The sequence below is a fragment of the Canis lupus genome, chromosome 1 (assembly GCF_048164855.1).
Source record: "Canis lupus baileyi chromosome 1, mCanLup2.hap1, whole genome shotgun sequence".
Classification (NCBI taxonomy): Eukaryota; Metazoa; Chordata; class Mammalia; order Carnivora; family Canidae; genus Canis; species Canis lupus.
Genome location: NC_132838.1, coordinates 87050299 through 87066839, shown reverse-complemented (window position 1 = coordinate 87066839; position 16541 = coordinate 87050299). Strand labels below are relative to the sequence as shown.

Below are 16541 nucleotides of genomic sequence, written 5' to 3'. Positions count from 1 at the left end.
ACCGAAGCTCTGAGAGATGCATCTTAATAATATTTTTGTAGAAATATTGTAGATCTTTTTCAACACTCAGACCTAAGAATGTGAGAAAATGGCATGTGGGAGGACAAGAGTCCCTGCAGTTTATTATTTGAGAAGACAAATTGGTTTTTCACAGGAGATGAAAGATTATGAGAAAACAGCATCCGCTGCTAAACATACTTCATTGTTAGGATGGTTAAAAAGGAACTGACATGCCATTGGAAGGACAAAATCTAGGAGGACCACAGAGGGAAACAGTGGGCTACACAGGCTGTCAACTTGTGCCATGACTTCCTCCTTGCTGTGAAAGCAGTAACAAAGCCCTGAACTATCCAGCTAGATCTTAGAGAACTGAGAAAGGTACACAGGCTGGACTTTGAATCGTAAGTAACATTTAAAAAAAGGAAAAAAGAGCTAAAGTTTCAACCTAGTTTTTTTTCCCTTATGGCCAGTTTTCCTGAAAGCATCCTCACAAAAGATGGCTTATCCTTCTAGTCATGAAATGAGCCATCCAGGTCCAATAACAGAGTACTAATGGGCAGCTCATCAAAATAAAAGGATGATACTTTTTTGTCTCCCCTAAACTGGGGTTAGAATAATGGATTGTTTCCCAATAGAGACTCGGCAAATAATCACAAATTACATTCCCTAAATAGAGGTCTCTTTGAAGATTCGAACTAGATAACAAAAGACCAGACCAAGAATCTTTGTTTATGTTTCACAAGCATTTCTCATTAGACTCCATGGAGGTTGCAGTAGATACTACGGATCAATTCTGTCAACACCCATGTCAGGATCTTTTTAGTATATGCCTTCATGTATTAGAAAGCTAATATATCTACATGACCCAGATTCTCTTGAAAAGTTCCTTTGAGAGCTTGTAACGCATAACCACACAATAAGAGGTAGGAGATCAGATCTTCCCACAAGAAGAAGCACTTAGATCTCCTGGACCAACCACAGCTAAAGTTCTACTTTCATGCCACTAACATCGTAGATGTCACAAGGCAAGTAACAGCAACAGAAAAAATTTCATTAAAACAATGTCAAAGTGGTTTAGAGTTTCTCTAAACCATGTTAGATTGTATATTATCTAAACTTAGCTCCCTGGCCCTCTTGGAAATCTAATATGCTACTTAATGCTCTAAAATTAATCACTTTCTGTTCAAACTACTTAGAGTAGATTCTGTTATCTGCGACTAATAATATTGGCCCATATGGAAATTTGCACCAGAAATGTTTGCCATAAGTGGACCCGTTAAGAAAATGGAAACTTAACGTTAGTTATTGTTTAAGTCTGCTCAGGCTACCATAACAAAATATCAAAGACTGGGTGTTTAAACAACAGAAATTTATTTTCTCCCATTTTAGAAGCTGGAAAGTCCAAGATAAAGGTGCCACCTTGATTTGGTTCCTAGGTAAAGGCCCTCTTCCTGGTTTGCAGACGGTTTCCTTCTCACTGTGTCCTCACATGGCAAAGAGTGAGAGCTCTGGTCTCTCTTCCTCTTCTTATAAAAACACTAATCACATCATGGGGACTCCACCTTCATGACCCATCTAAACCTAATTCATACCAAAGATTCCACCTCCAAACACCATCCGCACTAGGATTAGGGCTTCAACATATGAATGGGGGTAGGGGCTTAATCTGTAACAATTATCTATTCTGGTTAGGCATAAAGTCGGTTAATGCTGGTTAGCATTAAAGGTAGAGGCACTTAATGTCTAATGGATTTCCATGAAATACAGTGTCAACTTGTCACTATGGTTGTCTTGAAGGCAAGGGGCTACTAGTGGGCTTTGGTGACCCAAGTCATGGCTGTGAAAAGCTATTCTGACCAGTATGGGGCATGCAATGGTTATGTGGGATATGAGCTAGCTATTTCAACTGTGCTGGAGAGCTTTAATAAAGAAAATATTAAATTTGAGATTTTAAATTCTTGGCTAAAATCACAGAGAGAGAACCATGACTTCACTAATGCGGACATTATCTCTTGCTGCCGCTATGCAGATACAGCCAAAGCGAACCTGTAGGGTCTGATCCTATGGGTTGTTAAAATACAACATAGGTTCAATTCCAACCTTGTTCTAGAGCTTTATATAAAAACATATTATGAGCAGCTGTATACCAATAAATTAGGCAATCTAGAAGAAATGGATACATTTCTGGAAAACCACAAACTACCAAAACTGGAACAGGAATAAATAGAAAACCTGAACAGGCCAATAACCAGGGAGGAAATTGAAGCAGTCATCAAAAACCTCCCAAGACACAAAAGTCCAAGGCCAGATGGCTTCCCAGGGGAATTCTATCAAACGTTTAAGGAAGATACAATACTTATTCTACTAAAGCTGTTCTGAAAGATAGAAAGGGATGGAATACTTCCAAACTCATTCTATGAGGCCAGCATCACCTTAATTCCAAAATCAGACAAAGACCCCACCAAAAAGGAGAATTACAGACCAATCTCCCTGATGAACACAGATGCAAAAATTCTCAACAAGACACTAGCCGATAGGATCCAACAACACATTAAGAAGATTATTCACCATGACCAAGTGGGATTTATCCCTGGGATGCAAGGCTGGTTCAACATTCATAAAGAAATCATATCAACAAGAGAAAAAACAAGAACCATATGGTCCTCTCAATAGATGCAGAGAAAGCATTTGACAAAATACAGTATCCATTCCTGATCAAAACTCTTCAGAGTGTAGGAATAGAGGGAACACTCCTCAGTATTTTAAAAGGCATCTACAAAAAGCCCACAGCAAGTATCATCCTCAGCATTTCCTTAGGGGAAATGCTGGGAGCCTTTCCCCTAAGATCAGGAACACGACAGGGATGTCCACTCTCACCATTGCTATTCAACATAGTACTACAAGTCCTGGCCTCAGCAATCAGGCAACAAAAAGAAATAAAAGGCATTCAAATTAGCAAAGAAGAAGTCAGACTCTCCCTCTTTGCAGATGATGTGATACTGTACATAGAAAACCCAAAAGAGGGCAGCCCTGGTGGCTCAGCAGTTTAGCACCGCCTGCAGCCCAGGGCCTGATCCGAGCCCAGGGCCTGGAGACCCAGGATCGAGTCCCATGTCGGGCTCCCTGCATGGAGCCTGCTTCTCCCTCTGCCTGTGTCTCTGTCTCTCTCCTCTCTCTCCTCTCTGTGTATTCTCATGAATAAATAAATTAAATCTTAAAAAAAAAAAAAAGAAAAAAGAAAATCCAAAAGACTCCACCCCAAGATTTTTAGAACTCATACAGCAATTCGGCAGTATGGCAGGATACAAAATCAATGCCCAGAAATCAGTGGCATTTCTACACACTCACAATGAGACTGAAGAAAGAGAAATTAAGGAGTCAATCCCATTTACAATTCTACCCAAAAGCATAAGATACCAAGGAATAAACCTAACTAAAGAGATAAAGGATCTAGACTCTAAAAACTACAGAACACTTCTGAAAGAAATTGCAGAAGACACGAAGAGATGGAAAAATATTCCATGCTCATGGATTGGAAGAATTAATATTGTGAAAATGTCAATGCTACCCAGGGCAATTTACACATTCAGTGCAATCCCTATCAAAATCCCATGGACTTTCTTCAGAGAGTTGGAACAAATCATCTTAAGATTTGTGTGGAATCAGAAAAGACCCCGAATAGCCAGGGGAATATTACCAAAGAAAACCATAGCTGGGGGCATCACAATGCCAGATTTCAGGTTGTACTACAAAGCTGTGATCATCAAGACAGTTTGGTACTGGCACAAAAATAGACACATAGATCAATGGAACAGAATAGAGAATCCAAAAATGGGCCCTCAACTCTATGGGCAGCTAACATTCAACAAAGCAGGAAAGACTATCCACCGGAAAAAGGACAGTCTCTTCAATAAATGGTGCTGGGAAAATTGGACAGTCACGTGCAGAAGAATGAAACTAGACCACTCTCTTGCACCATACACAAAGATAAACTCAAAATGGATGAAAGATCTAAATGTGAGACAAGAATCCATCAAAATCCTAGAGGAGACCACAGGCAACACCCTTTTTGAACTTGGCCACCCCAACTTCTTGCAAGATACATCTATGAAGACAAGGGAAATAAAAGCAAAACTGAATTATTGGGACTTCATCAAGATAAAAATCTTCTGCACAGCAAAAGAAACAGTCAACAAAACTAAAAGACAACCTACAGAACGGGAGACGATATTTGCAAATGACATCAGATGAAGGGCTAGTATCCAAGATCTATAAAGACCTTATTAAACGCAAGAGCAAAGAAACAAACAATCCAATCATGAAATGGGCAAAAGACATGAACAGAAATTTCACAGAGGAAGACCTAGACATGGCCAAAAAGCACATGAGAAAATGCTCCGCATCACTTGTCATCAGGGAAATACAAATCAAAACCACAGTGAGATACCACCTCACACCAGTGAGAATGGGGAAAATTAACAAGAAGGAAACAGCAAATGTTGGAGAGGATGTGGAGAAAGGGGAACCCTCTTGCCCTGTTGGTGGGAATGTGAACTGGTGCAGCCACTCTGGAAAACTGTGTAGAGGTTCCTCAAAGAGTTAAAAATAGACCTGCCCTACGACTCAGCAATTACACTGCTGGGGATTTACCCCAAAGATACAGATGCAGTGAAACGCTGGGACACCTGCACCCCGATGTTTCTAGCAGCAATGTCCACAATAGCCAAACTGTGGAAGGAGTCTCGGTGTCCATCGAAAGATGAATGGATATAGAAGCTATGGTCTATGCATACAATGGAATATTACTCAGCCATTAGAAACGACAAATACCCACCATTTGCTTCGACATGGATGGAACTGGAGGGTATTATGCTGAGTGAAGTAAGTCAATTGGAGAAGGACAAACATTATATGGTCTCATTCATTTGAGGAATATAAAAAATAGTGAAAGGGAATAAAGGGAAAAGGAGAGAAAATGAGTGAAAATATCAGTGAGGGAGACAGAACATGAGAGACTCCTAACTCTGGGAAACGAACAAGGGGTAGTGGAAAGGGAGGTGGGCGGGGGGTTGGGGTGACTGGGTGACGGGCACTGAGGGGGGCACTTGGCAGGATGAGCAACTGGGTGTTATGCTATATGTTGGTAAGTTGAACTCCAATAAAAAAAATTAAAAATAAAGAAGGCAAAGTGAGAGTAATTACTGTGATGACAGAAGACATAAGTGGTAATGAGAATGATTTGACCTATAAAAATCTCTATAGTGACTTATAAATCTTGAAGTCCCTTAGATGAAGACTGGTAGCATACTCACTTTCATGATCTGTATAACAAAAAACTCTTCATCTGGTAATGGATAGTTATGTTCTGTGAATCAGTTTCAGACTTGAGTCAGTTTGCAGCCCCAGAACCCCTTGAATCAAGAGGTCCTCTTAAAGAATGTCCAACAAAGGAACCTTCACTGTGGCTATTTATCAGGGGAAAGGGACATATTAACCCTTGAAGATTCAGTGGAGCTAATACTGATCTCTGGGGCCCTGAACACCACTGCCATCTACCTGCCACAGTAGGAGCCTATGTGAATCAGCTAATAAACTACTTTTGTACCAAATACAGTGGGTTCAGAGGATCTTTAAATCCTCTCTGGTCATTTCCACGAACCCTGAGTTTCTGATTGGATCTTCATTTCTTCTGGAAATTAACATAAACCATCCCCCCAATGGCTTCATGACCATTGAGTAAAGACTTCTGTTACAAACTGAATGTTTGTGTACCCCCAAAATTCATATGTTGAAGCCCAAACCTCCAATATGAGGTAGTTGGAGGTGGGGCCCATAAGGATGGTGTCCTCATCACAAAATTTAGTGCCATTAGAAGGAGATGAAAAGACACAAAGCACTTGATCTCTTTCCTCCCGTGAACATGAACAACAAAGAGGTCATATGAGTACACAGCAAGATGGCCACCATCTATCTGCAAGCCAGGAAGAGGGTCTTCCCTATGAACAAAATCTGTCAACATCTTGATCCTAGACATCCCAGCCCTCAGAACTATAAGAAAAAATTGTCCGTTGTTTAAGCCATCTAGTCTATGGTATTATATTACAGCAGCCTGAGCTAAGACAACTTCCAAAATAATAGCTTTAAAAATACCACATATACGAGAGATTCTGCAAACAAGATGGTAATACCATTTTATCTCCGTTTAACTTAGCTGTTTAACTTCTGTGGAGCACAGCTGTTTCTTGGTGAATAACAGGTGTCTTATCATAAACTTAATCAGATGTTAATTCCAATGGCTGCTGCTGTTCCCATTTGAGACAATTTACTGGAGCAAGTCAACCCAGCATTTGGCATGAAATCTGCAACTATTTATCTGAAAAATGCTTTCTTTCTATTCCATTATGAAACCCCCAAAGCAGTTTGTTTTCACCTAGTGGGGTCACAGATTGCCTACATTCTTTTCCCACAGGGCTCTATCTAACCTCTGGTTCTGTGCCATTATTTATTCTGCAGGGACTTTGTCTCACCATTCCATAGGATATCATGCTGGCCCACTACTTGAATGACAGGATGATGACAGAAACTTGTAGACAGAGGGGAGCAGGTATACTAGATGCCATTTTGAGACACATGCATGTAGATGGTCAGAGATAAATTTCATGAATACTCAGATATCTGCCTTCTCAGGGAAGTTCTGGAGGGACTAATGTTTTGAGACAATTAGTGGTAACACATACTCCGTTTTGGTTTGTTGCTCCTACTCCCTCATTGAGTAATTAGCAAAGTTGCCAGCTTTGAATAAAGGGGCACATAGCAAGAGAGGCTCTCAGCCAACTAGTTGCAGGGCAAATAATCCTGCCAACTGGCCCTTATGAACCAACAAACTCAAAGGTGTTTAAAATATCTGTCACACATCAGGGTGTAATGTGACAACGGTGGCAAGTCTAAAAAGGATGATCACAATGTAAGCAATCTGGAATTTAGAAAATAACCACAAACTATTTAGCAGATCACTATTTTCCTTCTAATAAATAGTTTCTGACTTGGTCCTTGGCCCTGAGAAGGTGGACAATGGGACACAAAGTAATGAGATCTGAGATACATATGATAAACTGAGGCTACTGACCCACCAAGCCATAAACTTGAGTGTGCCCAGCAGGACCTCAGTGAGGTTTTATATTTATTATCAGGCTCCAGTAGGTCCTGAAAGCACAAATAAGTTGCATGAGCGTGTATTTTTATATACATATTCCTAATATAAACACATTCCTAATATAAATCCCTAATTTTATATACCTATTCCTAATATGTCTAATATATATATTCCTGTTGTACTGCCACATTTATGAACTGGTGGGAAGTCACCTTTTAGAAGTTGATTAAAGTGGGAAAACAATATCAACTGGACTTACAGATGGTCTTGTTCAGCATCCTGGCATCAGCTATAAATGGATTACTGCATAAATACAGCCTTAGTTAGGAGTGGCCTTAAAGAAAGATGGGAAGAAAATGTATAGAGGAGAAATGACTGAAGACACAGATATTCACAGAAGGTAGAGGCAATTGGTTGTCTAAATAGTCATGGACTTGGATTTATGACAAGATATCTGGAAAGAAGTATATGTGTGATCTTTTCAGAATAAACCAAGTATTAATACATTTGTATTTAATACCTATCCAGGGATGCCTAGGTGGCTCAAGCAGTTGAGCATCTGCCTTTGGCTCAAGTCATGATCCTGGAGTTCTAGGATCAAGTCCTGCATCAGGCTCTTGTATGGAGCCTGCTTCTCCCTCTGCCTATGTCTCTGCCTCTCTCTGTGTCTCTCATGAATAAATAAATAAAACCTCTAAAAATAATAATAATACCTATCCAAAGTGGCCTCCTTAGCACCATTTAACAGTAATCATGTAGACAACATGACTTATTCTATGTCAACTGACATCTTTATCCAGACTCTTCTCAATGGTCTCATCTATCAAGTAACAATAGTGGCAGGAATAAAGTTGGTATAATGGCATCAAGCTTTATCTGGTCTAATAGCATTGCTGATTGTTAAAACTTCCAGCCACAAAAACCAACTGCTTGCACCACACCTCTGGGAGATCAGCCCAATAAAACAATAAGTACCACTTACAGGAGTCACTGACCTTATGGTGTTCCCCATCACTCAAAAGCAGTTGACTCGACTGAACATGGAACTGCCAGTTGAAGAGTCATAACATTAGGTGGGAGTTTGGGTTGTTCTTCTATAGTTTGCTCTAAATAAGTAAATAATATATTGTGTTGTTTCTCCCATAGCCAAAATATACAGGCCCAGGATCATATTCATCTTCTTACACTGACGTCATAAAGTACCACAGACCAGGTGGCTTAAATGACCAAAATTTATTTTCTCACATCCTGGAGGCTGGAAGTCTGAGATCAAGGTTCAGGTTCCTATTAAGACCCATGAGGCGGGGGGATCCCTGGGTAGCTCAGCGGTTTGGTGCCTGCCTTTGGCCCAGGGTGTGATCCTGGAGTCCCAGGATTGAGTCCCACATCGGGCTCCTTGCATGGAGCCTGCTTTTCCCTCTGCCTGTGTCTCTGACCCTCTCTCTCTCCCTCTCTCTCTCTCTCTGTCTCTCATGAATAAATGAATAAAATATAAAGTCTTAAAAAAAAAAAAAAAAGACCCATGAGGAAAAGATCTGTTCCAGATTTCTCTCATTGACTTGTAGATGCCCTTCTTTTCCCTGTGTCCTCATTTCATTTTTCTACATGTATCTGTGTCCAAATTTCCTCTTTTATATAAGGATACCAGTCAATTTGGACCCAACTTAATGACCTCATTTTAACTTGATTTCCTCTGTAAAGATCCCATTTCTAAATATGGTCACAATCTCAGATATGGGGGATTGTGACTCAACATACAAACTTTTGAGGAGGTCACAGTTCATCCCATAACAGGGACCAGGGAGTAAGATTTGGAATGGCACTTCTCATTGTTACCCCTAATAACTCCTGACACAATTTTTGTTTTCCATTCTGGTTGTCTTTGGGCTCAGCTTATTTAGAGATCTTAGTACCTAAGGGTGAAAGAACAACTTTAGCTGACAAAATAATTGACCTAGAAAGTAAGAATCCTACCTGATTATTCTGAGCTCCTCAGTCCACTGAATGTGTGAGTGAAAGGGCTGGGGGAAAATTTTGTCAGTTGAGGTGACAGATTCTAATAGTCAAAAGGAAAAGCGATTGCTACTCCACAATGTGAGCAGAGAAGCTTCTCAGAATCATGTCTGAAATGATTCCTCTGGATCCTCTCCTAGTACTGCCATATTCAGTAGTAATAGTGAGCAACTATAGCAACCTCATAAAGACAGGACCACTAAGGCTCAGACCCATGGGAAATAGAAGTACAGGTTACATGCTCACCGAAGGTTAAAGGAATGTAGATTGGGGAGTGAGAAAAGAAAACGGTTAACATGTGTTGTAGACATGATGATCATGGCATACATATACTCATAGTTTCTTCTTTGCTCAAATATACTAACTATTCTTTTCTTTTTAAGAAAAATCCCTTTCCCCTATTATTCTACATATGGTGCATTCATGGTGATTAACATAAATTTGGTTATGGGATACCAAGACAGGGTTACAGCTAGCTAGGATAGGGATCAGCAAACTTTTACTGATAAAGGGTCCAGTTTTAGTGAGTATTTTCAGTGAATATTTAAGACTTCATTAGTCATACTCTAATCTCTAGCAATCGCTCAATTCTGCCTTTGGGGCAAAAAAGCAGCCACAGACAATCCATAAACAAATGAGTATGGCTATGTTCCAATAAAACTTTATTTACAACAGGGGCACTTAGCTGGCTCAGTCCGTGGGGTACATGACTCTTGATCTTAGGGTTCTAAGTTTTGAGCCTCACATTAGGTATAGGGATTACTCAGAAATAAAATTTTCTAAAACAACAACAACAACAACAACAAAAAGTATTTACAACAAAATGAGCGATGGACTGGATTTAACCTGGAAACTGGTTTGCCAAATCCTCAATTAAAGGATAAGTGTGCATCAAGATATTTGCAGTAACTGGTGAGACTGATTCTCCTCTTTGGGAAGAGGGAAAGGAGTCATTGCATTTTGTTTTACAGAAAAATGTTTTTGTTGTCATTGTTGTTTTGAAATTTAATTATTAGTCTTCGTGGACCAGGCTAGACTGGGAAGGTATTACAAATTTGCTTACTCGATTCCTAATCCCAACCCCTTTTCACCATGTTTTCCTATACAATAGAGAATGAGAAGCTTAACACTTCACTTTTGAGAATCCATTTTAGCTGGGGCTATGCATGTGACCAAAAAAGAAGCATTCATTCAAGACCTGAGAGTAGAAATGAATAAAGGAAATACAGAAGCACTCAGGAAGATTAGATGTTCAGAGTGTTTGGTTCTCTTAGGGCTAAAATGGTGGAGATTTTACAGTGCGAGCCCTAAAACCACTGGAGCAGAGCAGAAAGCAGCATCAGAGGGAAAATGCACTAAAAGAGTTTTTGGCAGGATAGGAGATTTCTTTAGGCTGCACCGCTTCCAACTGAGCATCCAAGGCTGGTTTACTGCCCTCCAAAAAAGTTGAATACTAAAAATAACTAATTGTTATTATATGAATCTCTCCTCTTCTGAATAAGGATTCCGTTTTAATAATGTTTTATTACCCAGAAACTAATATAATGCCTAATACATAGTTGGCACACATGAAATTGTAGTGAATTGAAATGAGAGCCTCGTCAATACTCAGAATAGAAAGGATCATTGCCTGAGGTCTGGAGAATTTGGTAGTGGTCATATCACTTTTCTCTTTTCCTTTTTTTTTTTTTTTTTTTTTTCTTTTTTCCTATATCAGCCAACCTCTGGGGCTTTGGCTAGGGAAACTAATAACACAAGAACTCTAAAACAAAGGCTCAAAAATGGAAGACACAGATTTCATTGGGTTAAAGCTTTACCTTTTACAAGCAAAACCAGGTCTCCGGCCGATAGCGCAAGATGTCTGCAAGACAGCTAGTGTGTGGGGGGAGGAGGTGCACACGTGTGTGTAAAATCATTAATTTACATTGATAGCTAATAATAATTAATTTACACTGAACATCTCAGTGCCAAAGGCTAGATTTTGGAAGGGAGGGTGTTAATGGTATATCTACCATGTATTAAGTAGCACGCTTCAAATCCATTTTCTTACTTAATCCATACAACACTACAAAGTGAGTATTATTTCATCTTGACTAACATAGGTATCATGAGAAAATGAGGAGTGGGCTTGGTTAAGTAACTGGTAACAGACATTTATTGAAACGCCATTCTTAAAGTGGCTCCTTCTCCCCATAGCCACAGGCATAGTACAGGCTCTTCCTTTTGCCTAGAATGTTCTGCATGCACAATTTCAACTCATGCAACTAATGATTATTTATTCATCCTTAATTTCTCAACCTAAACATTGCTTACTCAGAAAAGCCATCCCTGACTCCCTGGCCAGCTCAGGTAGTCTCACTGTTCCCTGTGCTGTTTTTTCTCAGCCTGTATCACAGTTTTCAACGACTCACTGTGTGGCCATTAGATTTGTCTGTCTGGTTGGCTAATGTTTATGCTACATAGATCTGTTGCTTCCTATTCCCAGCGCCCAGCACAGAACCTGGCACATAGAGGCACTCAGGAAGTAGTTCTGAATGAACAAACAAATAAATGAATGAATAAATGAACACCATGTCCCGAGGTGATTGCTAAACACTTTACCTTAATTATTTCATTCAATCCTCAAAACAAACGTATGGGCTATGTCCTATTTTTGTCCCTGTTTTGCAAATAAAACAGCTAAAGAGCAGAAATATAATAGCTTGCCTAGGCTCATATACATAGTGAGTGTTGGAGTTGAGATCTAAGTCTGGTATCTCTCCACTATACTACATCGCTGTATATATTTCGATGGCATCTTCAAATAGACTTTTATTGCCAATCACATAAAAGTAAAAAATAAGTCACTATAAGACAAGCAAACAACCACAAACAGTTTTATCACATGTAAAGGCTGTTAAATGGAAGAAAACGCAGTATCAGAGTCAGGCTTAAGACTTTTTCACACTTTTGTGGTAAGAAAGCAAAACGGAGGATTTCAGAAAACAAACTCGCAGGAGGGGTTTAGAAATAGCTCAACAGATCTTACCATACACACTGAACTTCTATAACACCATGATTTAAAACACTAGCCATTTTAGGCTTTTGCAAAAAAGAAAAAAAGTAACCAAATAAGAAGTTATAAATAGATGAGTAAATTATCTTCCATATTATTTCACTTTTCTGGAAAATTTTTTTTCACAAATTCCATCATCTGGGCTATTTCACTTGCAAATTAACTCTTATTTATGAATATATGTATTTAAACATAATGTTAAATGAATGTATAAATGTGGATCTTTGTTTGTTTGACTTTTGCAATCTCTCAATCTTCCCTCTATTCCCATGAGCTCTTACTCCCACCCCATGAGAATTCACTTTTACAATCTAGTCTTTACCCTTTCCTGTATTATTTATGCTCACATAATTCTATTTAATCCTATATATATATTTATCCATACACATCTAATATTACAGAGACAAGCTTTTTGGTCATTGTTTTACAAGAGGGAGTTCACATCAACTATGCTTTTCTGCATCCAGCTTTTCTCCCTCAAACCCTCATGAAAATTCTTCCAAGTTGACTAGGATTGCTCTAGCTAATTCTTCTTAAATGGCTGCATAATATTCCATGGTCTATATGTAATTTATAGTAGTCCCTCTCCCTTATCTATACAAGACATGTTCCAAGACTCCTAGGAGATGCCTGAAACCGTGCAAAGTACTCAACCCCATATATACCATTTTGTCCTATACACACATACTTGCGATAAAACTTAATTTATAAAGTAAGCATGGTAAGAGATTGACAATAACAACTAGGACGATTATAACAATATGCTGTAATGAAAGTTATGTGAATGTGGTCTCCCTCAAAATATCTTACTATCCTGTACTCACCCTTCCTGTGATGATGTGAGACGATAAAAATGCGTACGTGATAAGATCAGATGAGGTGAATGATGTATTTTGTCAGGAGGATGGTCCACTTCTGGGCACAGTTACCCTTCGGTAACTGAAAGGGAAGAAAGCAAAACCTCGGGTAAGCAGGGACCACTGTATTCAGTCCTGCTCCTATTGATAGGAAATGTTCTTTTCCTCTGGGCCACTAGAGAGCACCATTGGAGCAGTGTCAAGTTCAGTAAAGTTGAGGGCAGACAGTTGGAGACCTATTTGTTATCAGATCTGCATCTTCATCTTCACTGGCTTGATCCAGATTTTGTTCATTCTCAGCTCCGGGAACCAAGAATTCTCTCGCTTCCTCCAATCGGCATCTTACCATTCCATCCCCAGGCGGATGATAATAGACTCACTGGGGTTCTTTTTCAGATTCCCCATAGTTGTTCAAAGACCCAAATGGCAAGGACTGCAGAAATATTATAATGGGCATAGCCAATAAGAACAACTACTCTCACTGCTGTCACTGTAATTACTACGATTTATGAAAAACAAAAAATTGCCAGTAATCAGGCTAAGATAAGAGCTTGACACATGTCACCTCACTTTACAGTTACAACAATCCTGTGAAGTAAGCACAACCATTATCCCACTATAAAGATAAAGTGTGTGGTATAGAGATAACACACACCCAGAGCCAGACCCTTAAGAAATCCCACAGATTCTCTTCATGTTTCTGTATTAAGTCTGTCACTGTGTGGCCTCTCCTGGATCTCCATGTTCAACTGCCAACACCACCTGTCTCAACCCAAACCCAATCCAAATTCCCTACAGTTTTCCAAAGACCGCAGAGTTCCTATGATGTTGCATTTATTGTTGCTGCTGTCCTGTATGCCTCCCTCAGCTTCCCAGATCTTCAAAGAGTCAGACTACATTTTTCCTGGTCTCTGGAGCTTACCCAGGTAGACATAAATACCCCTTGTACCTCAAAATAATGGGGAAAGTTGCTTGCTTATCTCATTCTCCTACTAGAAAGTTCTAAAGCCAAGTCTTAACTGTTCTCAGTATCTCTGTAGTGGTACAGTGGTTGGCACATAGCAGATGTTCCATACATGGTAACAAAGGAATAAATGACTGAATCCATGAACTAGAAAGGCCCTTTCTTTAAAAACTTAGAGTCAAACCCAATCCTTAGCAGCATAAAATAAATACATAAAAGCCAAAAAACTTGGGTCACTTCCTTTCAGAGAGGATTTCTGTGACAAATCCATTTCCCAAGCCAATCAGCCACAAATAAAGAGCCCCTGGCTTTTTTGTCCTCTAGCTAGCCTGTAGGTCTGGACAGTTAAAATTGAAGGAAGAGCGTGTGCCAGGCTATTCACACATGCCTAGGGTCTGCTGTTAGTTGCTGCTGAGAGATAAGATGAAAATTTGTATTAGAGTGGAAGTACTTCAGGCTGCAGAATTACACAGCAGCTGTGAGGGGAAGGGGTAGGGAAGAAAATTTGCCTTTCATCAGAAAAAAATGTGGTGAAAACGGATATTCTTTTTCTCTTTAAAAACACATGCAGAAACTGTTTGGCCTGGTTGGTCTTATTATTTCCTCTTGCAAAAAGCTTGCCAGTCCTCCTGGGTGAAGAAATGAAGACCCAGCGATGTGAAAGCCTTTGGGGCCACAATTAGAAATGTTCTTTCTCGTGTGGTGTTTTCTTTCCTGTAAACTCCAGATACCACTAATGAGAGTGCCCAATTATTACATCTGTTGACCAGGGGCAGTACTCTTTGCTGCCCGGTAAATACAACATTGTCTGGCAGCTCATTCTAATGAGAAACTGGATTATTTGCCCCTGAATACAGTCAAGAAGTCAAAGTCTAAATTGAATTTGCAACCACAAATGCATATATTCGGAGGTACAGTTAAGAGATCTTTGGAGAGGGGCACCTGGGTGGCTCAGCAGTTGAGCATCTGCCTTTGGCTCAGGTCGTGATTCTGGGGTCCTGGGATTGAGTTCCACTTGGGCTCCCCACAGGGACCCTGCTTCTCCCTCTGCCTATGTCTCTGCCTTTCTCTCTGGTTCTCTCATGAATAAATAAATAAATCTTTAAAAAAAAAAAGACAGAGATTTTTGGAGGGGGCTTGGGTGGCTCAGTCTGGTAAGCATCAGACTAGTGATGTCGGCTCAAGGTCATGATCTCATGGGTAGTGAGATGGAGCCCCACATCTGCCTCCCAGCTCAGTGGGAATCTGCTTGAGATTCTCTCTTGCCCCCCGCACTTTCTCCCCCCACCCCTACCCCCACCCCCAGATAAATAAATATTTTTATAAAAGAGAGAGAGGGGGGCCTTTGGAGAGTTTTTCTCCTTCTCTGGCAGAAGCTGACTTTCTACTTGTTTGCATGTTGCAAATCTGATCAAATAGAAATGTGAATTTTTTCCTCTTCATGCCCCCAAATTTGAAATGCATGTTTAATATCACAGAATCAAAAATTTGGATGGAAGCTCTAAACACCAGCAAGCTCTGCCACACGGACAAAATTCTACTTAACTCATTCCTGGAAGCAAACCACCCACCCTTTTCTCAGAAATATCTCAAAGGAACATCACACATCGGTGCATCCTGCTATCTCTTGGCACAATTTGCTTCCTTGAAGCTCACATACCATTGTCTTCATTTCCTCTGCTGCTCAAGTAGGAGCTTAGTTTTTCCCACTGTCTCCAGCATCAATGTGGGCTCTTAGACTGTAGGAAGATCTGTCTGTAGACAGGTCCCTGAACACTTTGTGCTGTTTTGTGTCTTTGCACCTACTCTGCCATCTGCCTGGAAATCTTCTCTTTACCTATGATCCACCCTCTCCCACATTATGAACCCCTACTGAATCTCCAACACCCAGGTCCTTTGTGAAGAGCTTCCCCCACATCATGTTTTCTCACTCTCCAATCTAAGATACAAATTACCAGGTCCTGCATGCTACCAAGAGGTCTCCTAAAATGGTGCTATTCAAAATGTAGTCTTTAGACCAGAAGCAGTAGCATCACTCGGGAGATTATTGACACTGGGCATTCACAGGTTCCACTTCTGACCTAATGAGTCCTTATATCTGAGGGTAGGGCCTGGGAATCTGGGTTTTAACAAGCTTGCTTGAATTTAAAAAACACTGTTCTACAATAATTTAATTTCAAATAACCTTTGGTAGATATAAATTTAATACTCTTGACAGACCAGAAGGTTCATGACATGGAGCCAATCATTTTACAGAACAAAATTAGAACAAAATTGAAGGTCATTTAATGAAAAAAAAATTATAATAGCTCAGACTGTACATATCACTAAAATTCTCACTCTTCATTCTTAATTACAGACATATTTTGAGGAAGGAATTATATGGCAAATTTGGAAGGCCACTGATACCTCCCATAAGAATGCCAATGGTCAACGTTTTTATCTTTTTAATATTATATTGGAATTATTCCTTTGTATGTTTCTCTCATATTACCATAA

At 39.8% G+C, this 16541-nt stretch overlaps 1 long non-coding RNA gene across 1 annotated transcript in view; it reads right to left on the bottom strand.

The window, feature by feature from the left end:
* Window positions 1-13271, bottom strand: part of LOC140621215 (uncharacterized) — a 37949-nt gene extending 24678 nt beyond the window's left edge. The window contains exon 1 of the long non-coding RNA XR_012020959.1: window positions 13046-13271. This is a non-coding gene — a long non-coding RNA (uncharacterized lncRNA). The remainder of the gene's footprint in view (window positions 1-13045) is intronic.
* Window positions 13272-16541: the final 3270 nt, after the last annotated feature.